Consider the following 20196-nt stretch of genomic DNA (forward strand, 5'->3'; position numbering starts at 1 on the left):
GTTAATTAAGCTTGCAATGTGGAGTTCCTTCTCTATTAGGATCCTATCCAAGTATGGATATAACATGTTATTATCTTCTAATGGTCGATTTCTTGTCATTGCTAATACCCTAAGTGAAGTTGGGGCCACATATGTTTGGTCATACTCGGAAGTCTTAATGGCACATCGTTGCTCTGCATTGATCATGATTTGATAACTCTCTTGTTTCCATTGAATGCACAAAATATACCACTTGGGTAAGAAATTGGACTCAAATTCAACTAATTGTTGGAGCTTAGCAAGTTTCTATGGTGGCAGGGGAATTTTGTTCTTCTTGAAGGATATGATTAAGCATTGGCTTAAGGCCTATTCTCTTGAAATTTCGTCGGCAATCAACTCTTTTGCAATGGTGGAGGCCTTTATGAAGATGAATTCATATTATTTCTAGGAACATAGCAAGGAATGTACCTCATTTGCTATGTGTTTGTCAAGTAGGCCTAGGTCTAAGCATTTGTAACTTCTAGCAAACAATGTGAAAGTTGAGTCCAAGCGTCAGATGCACGTTACTAAGTCATCTCCTGTATCCATGGCCATGTTGGAAGCCAATTCAAGAATGGATTATCATTGCTATGATGGCTTAAGGCCTACTGGTGGCTTTGGTTTAATTGGACTGGATAGGTTGGTATGTGGTGCTTCTACTTTGGGATCATAATCGAGTTTTCTAAGAATGGTTTGAGAAGTTGATTGGTTTTGAATTTTGGTTAACGCTTTGTCATTGGATTATGTAGTGGTGATCTCATTAGAGTTATTAGGTGGAAGCTCATTGGTGATTGGTTGCTCATTGACGATTGGTTGAGCTTTTGATTGATAGACCATTGGAGCACTCATGGATTGATTTCCCTTTGGTCTTGGCTTTTCTCTTACCCTCTTTTGATTTACATTTTTGGCCATAATTTTTTGGAGTCTAGGATTGAGGGGCACACATGCCACTTGTGAGTTTGGGCAACCACAACAAGGTGTTACCTTCATAGTAACCTTGGGCACGCAATAGGGATTTTGGGACCCATCGTGGGCCTAGTCACGTATGTACCATAGGGGCATTCACTCCTCTGTTTAGGCCTAGAGTGTGAGGCATGAAAACTATGAGTTCCTAATGATTGGCTTTTGTGAGACTATGGTCTACGCTTGGGGATCCACTTAATTGTTTGATCCATAGCTTTGGATGTGGTTTCTGGATACTAGTGAGACCTCACAATGAGTGCATGTTGTGGTGCACTACCCCCCTCCTTAGGGTTGACACTAGGGTTAACTATTGATGGTAGTATAGGCTTTTGGGTGGCTATGGTTCCCTTGCTAAAAGCCATTACTATTCTAAAATTATCTATGGCAAGGTCGATGCGCTATGAGTCATAGTCAATATTACATTGAGTCATAGTCAATATTCCATTGAACTTGTTTTTCGAATACACGACCCAACGGTGATTCCTTGCCAACACTTTTTGTTAGGTCATACATAAAAGATGATGGGTAGCCTATCAGTATCAATAGAAACTATTACTTTGCACTTCCCCAAGAGTGGATAGGATTGCTCCCCAAATGGACTCAGTTTTGCATTGGTTCATTGCAATTAGGGTTGACCAATAGTGGTCCAATGATCATATGTTAAGATATTATAGTTAGCACCCTCATCAATTAGTGCATCAAAGGTATATACCTTTTGAGTGATCACTGTTATATGCAAGTAGGTTGGTACTACTGCTTCCTCATCCTTATCCTCTATTTCAGTGATAGTTGCAACTCTCACATTCATTGGTGGTTCTATCATTGGAGATTCATGGAGTTTATGTGACTTAGGGTAATACTTTTTTATCCAACTTCCATTGAAAAAGCCTATGCCCTCCCTCTCTAAGATTTCTAGTTCTACATTCCATGTTCTACTGATGTTGTGAACCTTGAAAGGTCCCAATCCCTTGAGCTTCATCTTTTGTTTGTGTCCCTTAACAGAGTACAACAAGACTAGGTCTCCTTGCTTAAAGTCTCTTTGTTTGATGTGCTTGTCAAACCAACTCTTGCATCGCACCTTCTCACAAATTAGGGCATGGGTTGCAATGAGACAAGTCTCAGATAGGCGCTCATCCCCTAATATCTTTTTTGTGGATTAAGCTTGACTGTTAGCTTGAGGATAATATGGTGAGGATTTTCTATAGATTATCAAGAAGGTGGATAACAAGTGAGCAATCACTTCATTGATGAAGTGTGTGCCTTGGTCACTAACCAACTCCATATGGGACAACCAGACCGTAAGATTACTTGCTCGCAAAGGAACTTGGCTATCATCCTAGCATCATTTTTATGAGTTGCTCAAGATTTGGCCCACTTGGTGAGATAGTCTGTGGTTGGCAACAATGATGTACTTGGCATGTGAGCACTGTGCCACAGGGCTGATTGGACCAATGAAGTTAATTCCCCATTTCTCAAATGGTTGGTGTGTGATCACTGGGATCAACTCCATTTTGTCCTTATGAATAGGGACTTTGGTTCATTGGAACTCATCATAGTGCTTCACAAACTTAGCTGCATTGCAGAATAGCATAGGCCACCATAGTTGAGACTAGAGCACCTTGTGTGATGTGGTGTCTCCACTAAAATGTCCTCTAGCAATCTCGCCATGCACTTCCGTGAGCACATCATGCATTTCATATTCATAGACACGTCTTCTTAAAAGTCCACCAATCAACTAATAAGGTTGGATCTTCAAAATTTGTCTCTTTAACCTAGCTTTTTCTATGGGTCATTCAGCCAATGCATTCTCTAGGATATGGACTATATCATTCGTCCAATATGGTGTGAGGTCTGCTCTAAACAAGTCTCGTTCACTAGAAATTCTAAAAAGATGTGCATCTAGTATGTCATCAATGATGCCTTGTCTAGCCACTTTACTTGTGGGTATGCGGGACATATGATCTGCCATATAGTGTTGCTTGTCTTTGCATACTATCACAAAGAAGTCAAATTCCAAAAGGAGAATTAATCATCAAGCAATGCATCCTATTGTGCAGGGTTTGTTCACAAGATAAAGCAATGCTTGATGATCCATGAAGAAGGTAAAGGGTGTCACCGCTAGAAGATAAAGTCTAAACTTTTTTATAACAAACACCATGGCTAACCCTTTCCTCTCTGTTGTGGAATAGTTCATTTACATATCGTCTAGGGCTCTTAAGATAGGAGTTGATGTTAGAGACTATTTAAGCCTTTCATAGGCTTGCTGACATTCTTTGGTCCACTCGAATGTTGAGATTCAAGCTCATGATCATCGAGACCGTCTCTACCTTGACAACCATAGTCTTAACTGTCGTCATATGTCATGTGTGTCCAATAAATGAGTCGGAGACTCAACCATAGTTAGTGACATAGTCAATTAGTAAGCTAGACTATTAAGTGTGTGTGACTAGACTTTAGTCTATGAGTCATGAATAATGAAGAGTAGAACATAAGAGTACTCTACTCTTTGTGTGGGTTTCCAATGTCTGTGTCTTTCTCTCTCCCTCTAAAACTTTGACATGGTATCAAAGCCAAGTTAGCTCGAATTCATGGTATACAAGAGCTTAGACTTGAAGGATCTAGAAGCTAGAAGGTGACTATGACACCTACAGCTTGAGCCATGTAGAGGTTCATTGACAGCCATAGCTTGCACTTGGTGTGGTATGTATCAGTGTTTCTAGAGTTTAAACCTGATCGTATTGAGGCTTGCAAAAGGGGGTCATTGGCTTGTATTGGAGCCTTGGATTATGTGCATTAAGGCCAACATTTGGAGCAGAACAGCTATGTCATCAAATCAACATGTTCCTGTAGCAGCTCATTTTTTGCATAAGCCATATCTTACAAAACAAAAATAGATTTTAGAGAAATGCCCTATGATTTCACTAATTGTTTCAACGTGATCTTCAAATTTGCAGAAGAAAGTTTTTTCAAATTCTTCACGGATTTTGAGATATTTAGCATAGACCTGTGTAGATTGACTATTTATTGCAAGAACAACATGCGTTTTTAGGCTTTTTGACATTTATACACATTGAAAACCTTGGCAAAGGCACTGATCACTCTCTGGGCATTGATGGCTTCCATCTTGGCATTGAGTTGGGCTTCCTAAGTTCATCCATTTGGTTATGTACATCAGATAGAATGCTGGAAACTTTGCATTCAGCAAGTATTTGATGTGTCTATGCTTCAATAAAGCCTATGTAATAGAATATTGATGCTTGATTCCCTTGGGATGATATCTGAGATGGTTTGAGCAATGATTGCTCTATTTTGAGCTGATGTATTGGTGGCTATTAAAGCATATTTGCTAGTTATAACAGGCTATTGTTTGTCATTGACAATAAGAGGATTTGTCTTCATGTTGGCATGGTTTTTATGAATCTATTGATGCCTATTTGGACTTATCTTGATACCCAAATGTTATGGTAGTGCTCTGAGATAATTTTGAGCTATTTTGGGGCTGCATTGACCTCAATATGACTCTGTGTTTATTGCTGTAATATAGTATACAACTAGTAGACATCTTGATAGGGTTCCATAAAGCAGTTTGCTATTGTCTGAGTACTCCAATTGGATGCATTAACTCTATAGATGCCATGTATGCATATGAACATGTCTATGGGATGGTGTGGGCTATATATACTCTAAATCTAGACTGATTTCATTGCTGGTTTTGTAGTGGGTTGGCTCGAGCATTGCTACCTCCTATGTGAACTACTACTGAAGCTTGTATGTACATGCATTGAACCCTAGAGGTTATGGTATATGTTGGAGATAGTTTGAGGCTATTTTGAGCTAGAAATACTTCTTTTTGTGTAGAGGATTTATGGCTGGTTAAACACAAACTGTTGTTTGTCATAAGTGGTTGGAAAACACCTACATCAATTGTATGCTATCTACTTGGAATGCCATTGTATCTAGATGTTTTGCTACATGTTTGGGGATGTTTTTGACATATTTGCTGTGAGTTGAGATTCCCCGGTTATTATTGAGAATTATTGTTACATGTTCTTGGAGTGAAATTGTCATAAATAACTGAGTGGTTTGCAAGGAGTCAGGCACTTACAAGTGCTATATACGGCATTGAATACTATAATTGCAGATATGGCAAATGCTCAAGGCACTAACGATATCACTCAAATTGAGGGAGAGAAGCTTGATAGTAAAAACTTTTTTTTGTGAAAGTTCAGGATGAGAAATTTCTTGATTGGTAGGCTACTGGGATTTATGCATGGGAGTTGAAGTAGAACCTGAATTACCTGAGCAGAATCCAACTCATGATCAGCGAAGAGCTCACTGACAGTGGTTGGAAAGAGCAAGCAAAGTGTTACAATGATTCTCTTTATCAATTTTTGATGTGATGGCTATGCAAATTACAAGCTGTCAGTCCCCAAAGGATGCTTGGGATATTCTCATGAAGAATTATGGAAATGTTACTTATGCAAGGAAGATACAGCTCAAGCAGTAGTTTAATAATATGTCTAGAAATTCCAGGAGCATCCAAGCTTATATGACAGAGATAAAAACCATATCAGACTAGCTTGCTACTATCGGTTCTAAAGTGTTAGAGGATGACATGATTGTAGTTACATTGAATGGATTAGGAAAGGAGTATGAGGCATTTGACACATCGATATCTATGAGAGTAGAACCTCTTGACTAGGATGAGTTACTTGCTCTATTACTGCATGAGGAAGCTAAACTTGGATTGAAAACTAGTTCCAGTACCTCTTAGGGAAGAGATATTATACTTTACTCTAGTTAGTATTCTAGAGGTGGCAGAGGTTGTGGACCTTTTTGAGGTCAAGGGGACACTCAGAATGCAGATGGACAACAACAACAAAATGCATAGCAGAGTTGCAATGCACAATGTCAACATGGATTTGGAGCCTTTCAAGGTAAGGAGAGATCACCTAGAGGCAAAGGTGGCTCCTGGTAGTCACTTGATCAATCTAATAGGGATAAAGACTGCCATTATTGTGGTAGATACAGACCCATAGCGAAGGGCTATCATAAAAAGCAAGAATATATGAAGGAAAAAGGCAAATAACATGGAAATTATGCATCTTCTAGTGGTACATAGGATGATTAGGGAGATAGACTGTTTGCTATTTAGTATGTTTCTAAGAATATGCCTAAGCTAGACAAGGATGAAAAGTGGTATATAGACTCATGAGCATCTAATCACATGACTCCTCATGGTGAATGGTTTGACGAGTTAGTAGCAGGATCTCGTGGATATGTTTACATTGGTGATGACACACAACATGATATTTGGCATACATGTGTGGTTCCCTTGATTATGCACAGAGGACGCTCCAGGTCCACTAATATTTTGTGACTACTGCTGTGAATTCTGTGCAGCATTACCATTTTGTGCATCTACATCATCAAACACATTTACTGGTTTATACCAGCTACTCATCTCATCAAAAACAACATCTCTGCTCACTGTAAACTTACGAGTAGAAGGGTTATAGCATCTATACCCTTTTTGCTGCAGAGGGTAACCAATAAAGATGCACTTCTGAGCTTTTGGATCCAACTTGGATCTCAACTCATCTGGCACATGTACATAGGCAATGCAACAAAAAATTTTCAAATGAGAAATATCTGGTTTCCTACTAGTATACCTCTCCTCTGGAGTCATCCCATGTATTGCTGTAGTGGGAGTCCTGTTCATTATATAGACTGCTGTAGCAACTGCTTCAGCCCAGTAAAAATCTGGCAAGTCTTTTTCGTTGAGCATGGCACGAGATACCTCTCCAATATGCTTGTTTTTCCTTTCTGCAATTCCATTTTGTTGTGGGGTATGACTGCATGAATATTGCTGCTTTATGCCATGCTCCTGCAGGAACCTTGCAAACTCATTTAAGAGGTACTCTCCCCCTCCATCTGACCTTAGGCATTTTATTTGCAGGCCTGTTTCTTTTTCAACCATAGCTTTAAGAGTTTTGAAATGCCCAAAAACTTCACTTTTCTTTTTCATAAAATACACCCAAATTTTTGTGCTATAGTCATCAATAAAAGTGACAAAATAATGACAGCCTCCAAGAGATGCAGCTTTAGTAGTCCACACATTAGAGTGGATTAATTCCAATGGCTTCTCACTCTCTTGAATATGTCTAGGAAATGGTTTCCTTGCCTGTTTTCCAAATTGGCAGGCTTCACATACCTTATGCATTTCTGCAACCTTGAATTTAGGCAATCCTGCAACAATATTTTGGGCTTGCATTGATTTAAGTCACTGTACATTAACATGACCAATGCGTTTATGCCAGATATCAATATCTGCAACTACACCGGTCCCATGTGCAAACATTGCTGCACTCAATTTAGGCATGTCTACATCCAACGTAAACATTCTGCCCTTCTTCTTTCCTTTTGCTATCAAGCGACCTTTATTTTTCATATCCTCAACAAAGCATCCATGAGGATTAAATCTGACCTGCAAGCCCTGCTCAACCATTTGACCAACAGAAAACAGATTCTTGGTGATATTGGGGACATGAAATACATTGGATAGGTATTTCTTTTTCCCATCATGCATAGACAAATGAATTTTTCCAATCTGCACAATAGGATGTGCAGTATTATCACTAGTCTCCACAAATCCTGGTTTTTCCATTTTCCTTGCATCCGCCATCCATTCTGCATGACCTGTCATGTGGTTTGATGCACCTGAGTCAACATACCATACATCATTGCTTTCTTCTGCACTTGTCACAGAATTGTTCATGTGCTGCACCATAAACAAATGCTCATTTCTGTCATCACCCTGTCTACTAGAAGATGCATAATTCCCTTGTTGCAGTTTTCCATTCATGATGTCATTTTGCTTTTTATAGCAGTCTTTAGCCATATGACCCATTTTACCACAGTAGTAGCATTCAACATTACTGTTTGCATTTTGGCCTCTTTGCCATCCACCACGACCTCTTTGGCTCCCCCTGCCTCTAGAGTTACCACGTCCTCCTCCATAGGACTGGTTTTCTTGAGTCTGTTGCATATTCTGATTTCTACCACGGCCTCCATATCGGCCTCCTCTACCTCTGCCTCTACCTCTTCCAGCATTTGAGTAGAAGACAGCTTCTTTTGAAGTTCCTCCTGAAGAAGATGCACCACCATTTCTCTGCTCCTCAGAAATTAGAAGAGCAATCAACTCCTCAAAATCAGGAAATCTTTCACGAACTGAAATGGATGTCCGAAACTGTGCATAATCCTTTCCTAGACCATTCAAGGTCACAGAAACTAAATCATCATCTTCCACTGGCGACCCAATGGAAGAAAGTGCATCTGCAATCTTCTTCACCTTCATGTGGTAGTCATTGATGCTGATACTTTCTCTTTGCACATTATGCAACTCTTGCTTGAGCTGCATTTTCCTGGCTTGCGTATTTGTGCTATACATTTTTGACAAAGTATCCCATGCCTCCTTTGGCGTACTTGCATCCTGAATATGCACAATCATAGAGTCTGAAATACTGATAGACAGCCAGTACATAACTTTCCTGGCTCTCTCATGCCATGCTTTGAATGTCTGCATTGCTGTTGATTGGGAACATCAGGAAGAACTGGTTCTTCTTCATTTCCTGCAACAAATTCCCAATATCATTTTTCCATAACGAAATTCGTCATTCTAAACTTCCATGCTTGGAAGTTGTTCTTGTCAAGCTTTTCAGTGACAATCTGTGAAAGAGAATCAGATGCCATTACAGAACACTGCAAAAAAGCCTGTCATTGCAAAAAACACAGCTTCACTCTCACAAGGACAAATCTGCAAAACTGGCAAAAGTGGTATTTGACCACACAGTCACTTCCTAGTGACGATTTTGCATAAATAGGAACCAAGGATGATTTTGTAACTCCCAATGTCTCTGCACACAAGCATATGATGCAATTTCTGTGGTAACTTTTCACCGACCTGTAGAACAGTGGTCGCACAGCATAAAACTGGGCCTTTTCTTGAGTGCATGCAGAAAACTTCCGCCTCCAAAACAGGCTCCGAAATGACCTCAAATAAAAAAAAAAGGCTCGCTAAGGGCTAAAGCCCTTACCCGCAGCATATACTGCCCTCTTGCTTCACCGCGAAGGGCGTCTCAACCTGAGACAATGCACTCTTGCAATTTCTGGCAGAGCTACCTGCAGAGATCTGCTCCCAAAACAGAAAATGAAAGCAACACTGCTCCTCTTACCAGAACGCCGCGAGCTTGGCTTGCTTTCTTGAGCTCCTTACCACGAATAAGGCTTTGATACCATGTCAAGATTGTGGGAGAGAAGGAAGGAGTCTCACCTGTAGCTTTCTTGCTTGCACAATGGGGGAATACACACACAGGTGGAGGCTGAAAACAGTTTTCCTCTTCTTAGTTGTGTAAGCCAAAAGAACTCTCATACAAAGAAATAGAAGAACCCTATATATGGGTCTCAAACCAAAGACAACTAACTAAGGTGGCATACTAATTGAGCCATGAACTAGAGTAGATAAGGATAGCTGTCATCTAGCTATTATTCATGGGCAGTGTACCAACCGCATCTACAACTGACAAGTCGGTGACATAAATGCACAACGGTCACCCTGGCATATCACGAGTGGAGCTCGATATCTCAACAATTATTGTGTTCAGAATTATCTAGACTAGTAAACCAAGTCCATCCCTTGTCTCCTAAGTAAAGGCCAAATGCTTATGCCCATTGGATGGGGTCCATGAGGTTGTAAGCCTCGCACACCTTCTCAAATTGCTCGATGAAGCTATATGGATCATTGCCTAGTTGATATTTGTCAAGTTGCTTGGTAACTATGGGTATTTTTGTTTGGCACCTGATATTTGGGGTGACTCCCAGCCGAGTTAGCAATGATGTTGCCAAGGTTGCTCCACTTTTCTCGGCGCTAGTGTTATCTAACAATTGCATCATGAGTAGCTCACTCATTATAAGATCTTCTTCTAAGGCTCTCTCCCTATTGGCATTTCCTCCCGCTCTATTTCTACATGAGATGGCTAGGTTCATATGAACCTCATTGGGCTCTTTCTCCTGGCATGACCTCTGAGCCCGTTGCTCCTGGTTATTGTCTATTATGCACTATAGTGTGATCCTTCCTAGCCTCCTCTCCTCCTCAAGATTGGCTATGATATCTATTGCAGGTCTTCCATGATGCATTATCCTTGTATGTTGGTCATACTGTGTAACATGCCCGCCTATCGGTTGTCCAGACACGTTTTTAGCGGTCCATTGAGAAACGAATCTAAGTGATACTAACAAACACTCCCATGGAATGTTACGGGGTTTGTCACCTAGGGTTTCTTGAGTCCCGCCTCAGAATGGAATGTTTGCAGTTGAACCCATTGGGATTGACCCAAAATTCGGGTTCCTAATGGTCAAGGTCTCTTGACAGTATTCTAGCCTCAGATCTTGGATATCCTACTTTACATAGAGATACCCAAGCCGCTCAACCTCTCTACCCGTAGGACATAGTCCCATTCCGGTCCCCTAAAACGACATGAATTGGGGTCCTAACCTCACAATTCCTAAGAATCGACGAGGGTAAATCCTTGTGAGAAGCCTCCTAGTTCTTTGGGACCACCCTGCCTAGGACACACCCATCGGGGGTTTTGCCCACCCGCTTCCCTCAATAGGCACTCTTTAATTAGGTCCTATCACATTTATGTGCAACATTTAAAATCAACTTATTTAATTAAGCCTTTTAGGGAACATGGTTTGTTCGTTAATTTATAGCACATACACGAATATAGAGCAAGCAGTCCTTTGACAAACAAGTTCAAACAAGTTCCTTAACTTATCTTCAAGTTAATCTTTGTCTTGTGCTCATACATGAGAAATTATATATCTCTTCTACCGTGCAGAAGCAACTAGTCCAAATCATATGGCACCAAAATTTCTATCGTTTATCTAGAATAGGATCTTCCAACGCCATAGACGCTAGGGCCACGGAGGTCTTCAACTCTGTTCTGGACTTGGCAAGGGGTGTCCAGAGCTCCACCTGACCCGCAAGCTGTCTAGGAGTAAAACATCATTCCCGTGGTTGGCCTTTTCACCGCTCGACCTTCGGCCCATGAATCAAGCAGTGCCCTTCTTGGGTTTATCTGTGGTGTGATCATGGAGATGACCCACCCATGTAAAATATCCTTCCTTAATTAATCCAATTAAGAATCAAGCACAATTAAGGCAGTCAGTCCTAATATCATTTTCTAAGAAAACATTCCTTTATCCTCATGGAAATTTGTCATCACAGACCCCCACCATGAATTTACCATCAATCACAAACACTTGGAATAATCATCCAAATGACATTCCAACAATTAGTTGAATGTAAAAGCATTTAGGATGTTGTTTGATCAACCAACAAAACCAATTGTATTTTTCCAACAATGCAAGAATAGACACGATAACATTTTCATCCACCACTTAGGTGTAGATGCATTTACCATACATGGACAAGTGCAATTTTCTTTTTTGTAGTTTTAACTCTTACACTTAAATATGCATCCTACAATTATAAAGATGATATTTATCCCTTTTAATGACCTATTCTCATGCGGCATAGTACGGGACCTAATGTATCTCATCCAGAAATCAAAGTGAGCATCTAATGATTTGAAAATTTATTACTTATATCCGGTACCGTAGTTGTATTGATAGTGATACCCTCGCCCGAAGCTTCATTGCTAGTTGTGGGATTGCCATCCATATGCGACGTTCTTCACTTGGGGGGACCATCGTCCGCAAGTAGATTGAAGAGATAAAGAAGACGAAATATATTCGAGGTGGGAGAGCGTAAGAGAAGATGGCTTAGTCTAAGACCGAGATAGGGGGAATTGCACTAACTCTCTCCCTTGCAACCTCTTGGGGGGTAACTCCTCTCTCTCTCTCTCTCTCTCTCTCTCTCAAGCTCCTTCTTGCAATCTCTTGGAGGGGTATCTTTCTACCTATCTCTTGCAGCCTCTCGGGGTCTTCTTGTGCTTCCTTGTGCCTCCCTAATCGCTTCCCATGCCTCATATTTATAGCTAAACAAGAGAAGAAGGGTTGTGGCTGAGAAGAAGAGCTATTTGTGGAGGGGATCTTGGAAAAACCAATGATCTGATGCTCAAATCATAAATTTGATGGTTCCATTGACTTTGAAAGGGGGCAAAACCCGAAGACACTTGATTAGAAATCTTTCAGTTCACTCATTTTTCTTCTTCCTATTTGCAGTGCTGTTTATTACCTGTAAATTGCGACCGTGGCGCATACGATTTTGCCAATCCTTCCTTTTTTGTACTAAATCTCCAAAACTAGCTAAAAAATCACTTCCTTTTTTAAAGAAACATAACATCAAGTTCTAGAAATTTCTATATCTTTTTAGGATATTTACAATAAGTAATATCTAAAATATGCTAGTTTTACCCAAAAATCTAATATTTTGGACCATCCATACTATACACATTAACACTAGTGATTAATATGGCTCATAACTCTTATTCACATTGTAACTTCTGTGAAGGGTGGCTACGGTCCTTGTTAATCCAAGAAAAATGTTAGATTATGGCTCTTGATTTTTATATATATATATATAAAATTAAATAAAAATGATTAGTTATTAATGTTAGTTAGTTTTTACTTTAGTTAGTCTTTACTTAGTAAGCTTACTAACTTATTAATTGACTGACTAACTTTTGAACTAACCAACTAATTTTTAATTGTGTGGAAATATTATATACTGTGTGATAAGTCTTCAGATGTCATTTGGGTACCTTGTTATACTAAGGTCAAGGTCAAGGTTGAGGTCATTCTTATTCGAACTGGTCCTTGCCATGGTGGTTGTTTGTTGACCCACTAGTACTTCTATGAGGTTCATTAGGTCGACTAAAGATATGTCTCTAATCTTGGTTAGTCCTTCCTTTCCTCAGTGGTTTGATAGTTTTGTCTTTCCTAGATCTTTGTCATCATTGATATCTTGGGTCACTCCTCTGATTTTCAAGGTTGCACTCCTACTAGTGGATTCATTTCTTAGCTTAATTTCCTTTAGTGTGTTCCTTGTTAATCCAATCAATTTGCATGTGTACACACACTCACACACTTGAGTTGGTGTGGCTCAATGTGAGCTGTACAAAATCAAGATTTCCAGTTTTCACATGCAGTTAAGTGTTTATGATGCGAGGTGCAACCTTCGATGAAATCAATCACATCCATACTTTTACAGATCAGTTTCATGCAGTTGTTGCAGCTCTTTTGTATGAATTGTGATTACTCCTAATAGTCAATTTTGGGTCCCTCATGGGTTTTGATAGATGGTCTGGTGGGTGATTAGCTCGAGTAGTCAAATTGAGTCTCTACCAAGGGGCAAGTGGCAATCAAATTGATAGGTGGTCAGTAATTTCAGTCACAACCTGACTGTTAGGTTAAATTTCTAGTGACAATCAGTTTTATGGTCTCATTGGTAGGTTTGAGTGCCAACCTGGATTGTTGGATACTAGATGTTGGCTTAGCATGTCTTCGAGTGGTCAAAATGGTCAAAAATTGTGTTCTTGAAAACTTGTTCGAGTAGCAAGTTTGCCCATCCAAGTCCCATGCTCAGCCATCCGAGTGGGTGCTATGACTGTTTGAGTGGTCAGACTCAAACTCAAACGAGGGATGTTGGTTTGAGTGTCCAAGTTTGTCATCTGAGGCCTATGGATCAACCATTTGAGGCCCCAAAGTGATGTGGGTCCGACTGGGGAGTGGTCCGAGTGTTTGAGTGCGAGTGTTCGAGTTCAAGTGGGACTATGGTGACTCGAACATTAGAGTGCTAGTGAGGATGCGACCGTTCAAGGCATGGGGACGCCATCTGAGTAGTAGAAAAGACATGTTGAATGACCAAAAAACGATGGTAATGATTCACTCTTGAGGAGTCCACCTCATAGAATATGTAAGGTACCACGTGAGTTCAAAAGAAAGGGAATAACATTTAGTAAAATTTATAGGACTATATTTAAAAAAGGGATTTTTAAATTACAATTTGAAAAAAGTCCGTAAGCTTAGTAAAGTAAAAGGAGTCATTTTAAGGCCTTGTAGCTTGTAAAGAAAGAGTATTTCTTAATATCCTTTGAACTCACATTATATAGATGATTTCTTATAGGTGGACTCCCCAAGGATTCACTCAATCACCCACATGCCTAACTATAATCATATCCATATTCATTAATCAACAAGGAGGGTTTTGATCATACCTAGAACCACTAAGGGTGAAGATACATAGATCTTTACTACTCTTTTTGGCCTGCCGCTCTCCCTAGACCTATTGCTCTCTCTCTCAATCTCTCATAACTCAAATGAGCTATTCCTTCCCCCCTTCCCGCCCCGCCCCCCCAACTCCCCCCCCCCCCCCCCCCCCCCCCCCCCCCCTTTCTTTCCTTTTAATGCTCTCTCTCTTTCTTCCCTTACTATCTATTTTCCTTCCTAGGTATTCAAAATCTTTTTTCCCTTCTTTCTATGTTCCCCTATTTCTTGGTTGTTATAGAGACTTATCTTTCCCCTCTTTTTTTCTTATTTTCCAAACCTTAATGCATCCTACTAATGTAAAATAACATACCATTGATCTAATTAATGTTCCTAAATCTTTCAACACCTAAACTATCAAGTAAAGAAGATCAAACATCCTTCGACTCCCTCACTTCCTACCTAAACTAAGCAACATCTTGGAGACAAACTCCTACTCCATTGCTCGATTTGGAGCATGCAAGCACTCAAGATTGAATTCGTTTGTCCTGGCAATGGAACCAAAATATTGGTGCTCTTGTGAGTACACTGCCAAGATCCATAGACCACTTATTTCTTCAAGTGTTTCAAGGCGAGAGCTATGGCTACCTCTTACATACCCATGCACACTCTCACACAGACAAGTGTAGTGAGCTTACCTTTGAATTCGATCGAATTTCCTCCTCCTACGAATCCATCGATAGCTCCACAATCCAAGATGCGCTTTCAAGCAAGCTCCATCTCCAAGCTCCAAGCTTTAGGCTCCATAGCTACACATGCAAGAAAAGAGAATAGAAGAAGGAGAAGATGAAGAGAGGAGAAGAAGAGATTCTCCACGGTCCCTCACTCTCTCTCACATACACTCTCCCTCTCTCACACTCCCTCTATTCCTCTCTCATACACAAAAAGAGTGAAGCAAGAAGCAAGAAACAAGAAGAGAGCAAGTTTGGCCACACATCAAGAATGAGCATCTTTATTAATTATTTCACTTTTATACATGCCCTACCTCCTCCTTGGGTAGCCATCCCCTTTTTGGTTCGGCCTTTATCCATTCCTTCACTATTTTTCCTGCCCCTTTCTTATTAGCAATGTTCTTAACCTGTGCCTCTTATTCTTTACAACTTGTGCATGAGAGAGCCCAACGCTCTTTTACAAAATAAAATACAATGTGTCTGGCACTCTTTTGCAAAAATATTAAGGGGGTGCTTATTCTTGTGTGTCTCCCTCTTACATTTAGAATTTTTTCCTATGCTTCGTGTCTTCAATTTTTCCTTAATGATCTTTTGTCCTTCATCTTCCTCTTGCCTTGGGACTTGTCTTCCACTTTCGATTTTCTGGATTTTCCCTCTTGGACTTGTGAGGGTTAACAATGAGTCACCCTTAAAGGAACCTGTATTGAGAAATATAACATAGGCTAAGCCTATATCCTATGTGTGTAATAAATAAAAGAAAGGTTGTGTGTAAAGAAACTTTATCTATGTCTTTAATGGAATACTTTGTGTGTATACTCTTGAATAAAGATACAGAAGAAAGAAGAAGAAGAAGAAGAAGATTACTTGAGCCTCTATATCTTGTACCATCTCCCTTCTATTGTGTTTATATATCGAGTCATTTCAATTCTATCAGAGTGGGAGTGCCGGAGTGAAAGATTGGATTGAGAAGTGTAATGAATTGATGTCTACATTGAATCGAAAGCTTGTTATCTGCCATTAAATTAGATACGAATCCTCATCTAATCCACCTTAAACAAGTATATGGATTCACGTATGACAACAAGGTCTTGATTAGTTTTTGGTTTTGAATAGGCTCATGGTTTAATCTCGAAATCTAGGGGGTAGCTTAAGCTCATGGCTTGATTGCGAGAAATAAGCATAGGGGAAGCTTGTTGAAGCACATGGGCTATTTAAAGTAGGGGATTTGCCATGCCAGTGGACATAGAAGAGGAAAATAAGATTATTTTGTGTCTTTGAGTGGTTCATTGATTGGGAGATAGAGCTTAAGCTATAGAAAAAGTCGTATGATTTGGTTTCTATTACTTTGAATGGACTTGGACATGCATACAATTTCCTTAACACCTCCATTTCTGTGAGAGGTATCTCTAGTTGAATGCTTTGTTGCTTATGGTAGAAATTAAATAAGGCCTTAATGCATCTAGCAGTGGTGGAAAAAAAGCAAGTTAGGACCATGTATTCTCTCATTAGAGCGGAAATAGTAGCTCATCTAGAGCTAGAGGATCTTCACATGGTCGTAGCTCTGTTGGTCATGGATAATTTATGCCTAGGGGCAAGGGGAGATCCTACTCTAGAAGTAGAGGACATTCTAGTTCACACTAAGAAGGTGCATGTCATTACTATGGCCAATTTGGTCACTTTGAGAGGAGTACCATTATAAGTATAATGCTATGTCTAGGGGCCAAGGAAGGACTAAATTTGGGCACTATGCAGGTGGATATAGTGGTATTGCTTATGGTTCTAGAGGTGTTTTATTACCTAAAGGTCATCTATTTGCTATGGAGCATGTATTTGGTAGTATGACACATCCACTTAGAGAGGATGATTGGATTTTGGATTTAGGGGCTACATATCATATGACATATCATGTGGAATGGTTTGATAGAAATTAAAAAATGCAAACTAAAGAGTATGTGGCTATAGGAGATGATACCTTGCATAAGATTACTCACATTGGCAATGTTCCATTGTGACTAGATATGGGATAGAGAATAAGCTTGGAGATGATGCCTTGCATAAGATTACTCACATTGGTAGTGTCCCATTAGTGACTAGAAATGGGATAGAGGATAATCTTGGGGATGCTTTGTATGTGCATAAGGTATAATGCCTTCAAGAACCTCTCACAATTAGCCTATACACTGGTAACATGTTTCTATGCCTAGAGGAGGAGTTCTATGTGATATGGGGATTGAGATTAGGGTAACAATTAAGATACCCCCATGATTTTTAGTTTGTAGGTAGGTGGGCAAATGTTTAGCCACTCAATGGTGAATATTTTGGAAAATTAGGTGAATTTTATAAAATATCCCTATTTTAAATCCATTTTCAGGCAAAATTTAGGCATAAATATGTGTATTTTTAGGCCTAAAAGTTTAGCCTTGGTGACCAAGAAAACCTCCAAAAAATAGCCTTTGGGCTAAAATTTGTCCCTAATTTTTACCCTGATTGAGATAGATGGTGAAGTTAACATATATTATGATAACATTAGTAGCATTATGTTGGCAAATAATCTAGTCTATCATGCAAGGACAAAGTATGTTAAAGTGCTTTATCATTTCATCATAGAGAAAGTTATGGATGTAGAAATAGACTTTGCGCATGTCAAAACCAATAACCAAGTCGTGGATATCTTTACCAAAGAATTAGGTAAATATAAGTTTGAGTACTTCAAAAGTCCTCTTGGGGTATTATATCTACAAGCTCATTATGAGCTTGAGGGGGAATGTTGAGAAATATAACATAGGCTAAGCCTATATCCTATGTATGCGCTAAATAAAAGAGAGACTGTGTGTAAAGAGCCTTCAGAGTTAAAAGGTATTTATCACTTTAGTGGGATACTTTGTGTGTAGACTGTTGAATGAAGATAGAGAAGAAGAAGAAGAAGAAGAAGAAGAAGAAGAAGAAGAAGAAGAAAAAGATTACTTGAGCCTCCATATCTTGTGCCATCTCTCTTCCATTGTGCATATGTATTGAGTCCTTTCAATCGAAGGTTCTTGTGTGATCCATCATGGTGATTCAATAAACTTGTTGCGAAAAAATGGAGCAATGCACATAACTCAACCATCATAAACCCAAACTTAGCCTTCTCCCCAAGAACTTCAACATTAGAGTAGCCAAATTGTCAATAACCTAGGATCAAAGGATGACATTATAATTCCACTTGCTTACTTCTTACTTCTACATCTAGTTAATTACCCCCACCAAGGATATCATCGATTGATGTGCTTATCACCGAAGGTGTTAACTACAATATCCTTTCTTACTATTATTGGTAGGAATTAGGCTAGCCTACACTACAATATAAAGATGCAAAACTATAGCGATGTAGAGTCTAACCATACTTATTGTTGGACAAATGTAACTTACAATTGATAGTAGAAATTAAAACCATTCCAATCTCATTCTAATGAGAAAGGAAGGGAATGGAATTGAAATCCTATTGATCGGGTCATCTAAATTCATCACAAACTACCATGTCAACTCATTGACAAGCACATTCACTTAATGTTTCCTAGTGTAAGGGCCATCTCAAGGCTTTAGCCTTGGGAGACTAACTCTATGGTTCATCCCAACCAATACTTCTATCACACCACCCCAAAAACCCACCTCCATAATTGAGATGGCCCTCTTCTCATTGCAACCACTAACTGCATAAGTTCAAAACTAGTGGCCTTTGAGCACCAACACTTAGCCAACTTGAGCTGACCAATTACCCCAATCCAGTTCTTATGTTAGATCTCAATGTGTTAAGACTACTTCTAGTTCTATACAAACAAGTAGACAGTGCCATCTTAGCCATTGTTGCAAACCATGAATGATACTCCACTGCTAGGTTTCCCAAGCCCTCTTATGTGCTCAAGGATACTATCAAGACTATGCATACCTATGTATTCCTAAGCCAACCATGTCGATGTGCTCATATCATTAGGGCCATTGCCTTGTTCTATGAAGGCTTGCACACACACTCAAAATCAAGAACCACAGCACTAGCCAAGTAGCAATGTTACTACATCTCATGAAAGTTTACAAGCCAATAACACCAAATACATCTCATCATTGATGCCGTAGAGCCCATTCTACAAGCACTACATAGATCACCCAGCACCATTGATACCCAAAAGGACACTAGGCCCATCGTGGTTTATCAACCCCTCAATCCTTCCTAAGACACCCATGACATTAGAGACTATGAGCCTAGTTGACAAACAACTGAATTCCTCATAAAGAACCTCTGACTAAGCCACCATCACCAACTTCTCTATCTACCACCATGCACGAACTCAATATGCCTCTAACCACTTCCCTAGCCATCTAAAGAAGAGTCAATGCTACAGTTCCATCTATGAAATGGCAAAATAATTAGCCCAACAAACCTAGTGCAGCTCCATTAAATGCTTTTTATAGCTAGCTCTACATTTGACACCTTTGCAAAGCTTTTGATGCCCATCATTTATGCCATACGTAGCATGGAAAAAAGGGTGGCAAACATGGAAAAAGTATGACATGATGGACAATGCATAAATTTTAGGGTTCCCTAAGGATTGGGGGGGGGGGGGGGGGGGGGAGGAATAGTCATAAATATGTAAGCACTTCATGTGGGTTCAAAATAATAGATTTTTAAAATACCAATTTTATACCATTTTTAGAGAATTTTTACATACAAAAGAGTGCCATATAAAGGGGCCATTAACATAGTGAATAAGAAAGGGTGAGTTTTATTTTGAGAAAACTTACATATGAGGGTGTTTTTAAACAAGACTTGAATGCATGTGATATAGAGGGTTTATATATAGTGAAACCTACAAGGGAGTCCATGGCGAAGCCATGGGAAAAACCTTTCAAGGCTTCTCAAAGGGAGCTCAAAGAAAGGTGTTCCTAGACCATGTTTAGTTAAGGTGGGGGCTACCACCTATACACCATTGCATAATGTCACATATTTATTAGATCCAAAGAGTACATGACTAGATTTGTGGAGTAATAATGAGATGGTTGCAAATTTCTACAATATGTTCTATGTGGGAGATGCACTTACATGCAAAGAATGTGTTAAGGAGACCTCTAAATTCAAAATAAGAGAGTTCCTTCTCTAACCTCTTTGTGTAGGAGATGACCAAGGAGCAACCAATAGGAAGCGATGGAGCATGAATGTAAGGAATACTTATCCACATTTGATACCATTCACAATGCATGTATTAGCACAACATGTTAGAAA

This window comes from Lygodium microphyllum, chromosome 3 (genome assembly GCF_053477565.2).
Source record: "Lygodium microphyllum isolate KBCC chromosome 3, Lygodium_microphyllum_v1.1.10, whole genome shotgun sequence".
Taxonomy (NCBI): Eukaryota; Viridiplantae; Streptophyta; class Polypodiopsida; order Schizaeales; family Lygodiaceae; genus Lygodium; species Lygodium microphyllum.